The 1,743-nt window shown below is 41.5% G+C and overlaps 1 non-coding gene across 1 annotated transcript; it reads left to right on the top strand.

The window, feature by feature from the left end:
* Window positions 1-1,266: 1,266 nt before the first annotated feature.
* On the top strand, window positions 1,267-1,374 carry LOC126199982 (U6 spliceosomal RNA). Its single transcript, XR_007540174.1, has one exon. It is a non-coding gene; the product is annotated as a U6 spliceosomal RNA (small nuclear RNA).
* Window positions 1,375-1,743: the final 369 nt, after the last annotated feature.

Here is a 1,743-nt window from a genome sequence, read left to right as displayed (position 1 = left end):
GAGCTTGGAATATGCTCAAAGATTCTACAACAGATGGATATTAAGAATACTGGACGGTAGTTTTGTGGGACACTTCTGCTGCCTGTCTTGTAGATGGGTCTGACCTATACTTTCTTCCGACCACTGGACAGAGATCTGCCGTACATTATGGTTAAAAGGGGGGCTAATTCAGCCGCATACTCTTTAGGCTCCACAGGGTCCTGCGATTTTGTTCAGTGTTGATGATTTCACCGTAACACAGCTGACACATATATCTCTTTAACTGGTGCAGTGCTAAGAGTTCTTACGTCGCAGCGGCTACTGCGTAATCCCGTTGTGTAAAATGGGGGAATCGCACAACACATCGGTTGCTGAACCAACAATCTCTTTTACTGCATACTCGACCAATTTCAGAATACTTAAAGTTCCATCATCTGGTGTAAACTGTAATAAGTAAAATATTGTGTTACAAGACAATGGGAGGGGTTCCTCAAGTTTGAATTATCAGATAAGGAACTGGCTAAAATTTCTAAAATTAATTAAAATAAATTTGAGGAGAGAACAGGACGTTACATACCAAGAAAATCACTTACCCATCTGACGTTATCCTCACCCCACTGTTGTCATGGAACAAAAGTTTTGTGTCAAAATGATAAAATGGGAACTTATAAAAATCCGAAAAAACCGACATCATGACCGGACACCGAAAGTTACCAGAATCTTGAAACATGTAAAATGCATCAAAGAGGAAAAGAGAAATCACATATTGTGAGGAGTTACTGGCATAAATCGCACAAAAGCCGTTCCCTGGTGCTGCCAGACCTTAGCATGAAAACTGTAAAATATATCCGCTCGTATAAACCTGATGTAAACAAACACAAACGCGATGATTGGTCAGAAGCCGTAGCACACGTACACTGGTGTTGTTACGCTTACGTATTAGATTATTACTAAGTTCAGTTAAATTAAACTTGAAGATATATGTTAAGAGCCATCAACGTTATTCTCAATCACGGTTAAGCTATATAGTTTTTATTTCAAAACTCGTGTCGCCACTATCTCTGCACTGTTGTGCTCTGATTGTCACGCTGTTAATACACCGTATTAAAATGGCTGAAGCTGCTTCCTCTTTCGTAGCGAAACACGCGTGTGGAATACGGTTAAAAAGTGCCGAGAAATGGGTTGTTCTTAATGTTTGTCATAAATTTACAAAGGTAATCAGCTTTAAAGTTTTTCGAGATACTGTATTACATACAGTTGAATCACAAATGCTGACTCGTGTTTAGCGTACTTGCTTCGGCAGTACATATACTAAAATTGGAACGATACAGAGAAGATTATCATGGCCCCTGCGCAAGGATGACACGACGCCGGCACGGTAAGCTCAGCGTGTTCGGTCAGAGGGTAACGTGCCCTCTGTAATAAAAAAAACTGAGTTAACAGATCAACAAAGAACTAAAATGGATGTCTTACGACGTCCGCCTCGACCAGATGCAACGAACTAAAGCGAAAAAGAAAGCGTGTTCGGTGAGAGGGTTTAGGTACCCTCTATAATAAAAAAACTGAGTGAAGGGATCAACAAAGAACCTGAACGAGTGTCATCGGACGTCCGCCACGAACAAATTCAACGAACAATATACACTCCTGGAAATGGAAAAAAGAACACATTGACACCGGTGTGTCAGACCCACCATACTTGCTCCGGACACTGCGAGAGGGCTGTACAAGCAATGATCACACGCACGGCACAGCGGACACACCAGG

The sequence above is a fragment of the Schistocerca nitens genome, chromosome 8 (assembly GCF_023898315.1).
Source record: "Schistocerca nitens isolate TAMUIC-IGC-003100 chromosome 8, iqSchNite1.1, whole genome shotgun sequence".
NCBI lineage: Eukaryota > Metazoa > Arthropoda > Insecta > Orthoptera > Acrididae > Schistocerca > Schistocerca nitens.
This window is presented reverse-complemented; position numbering and strand designations above follow the sequence as displayed.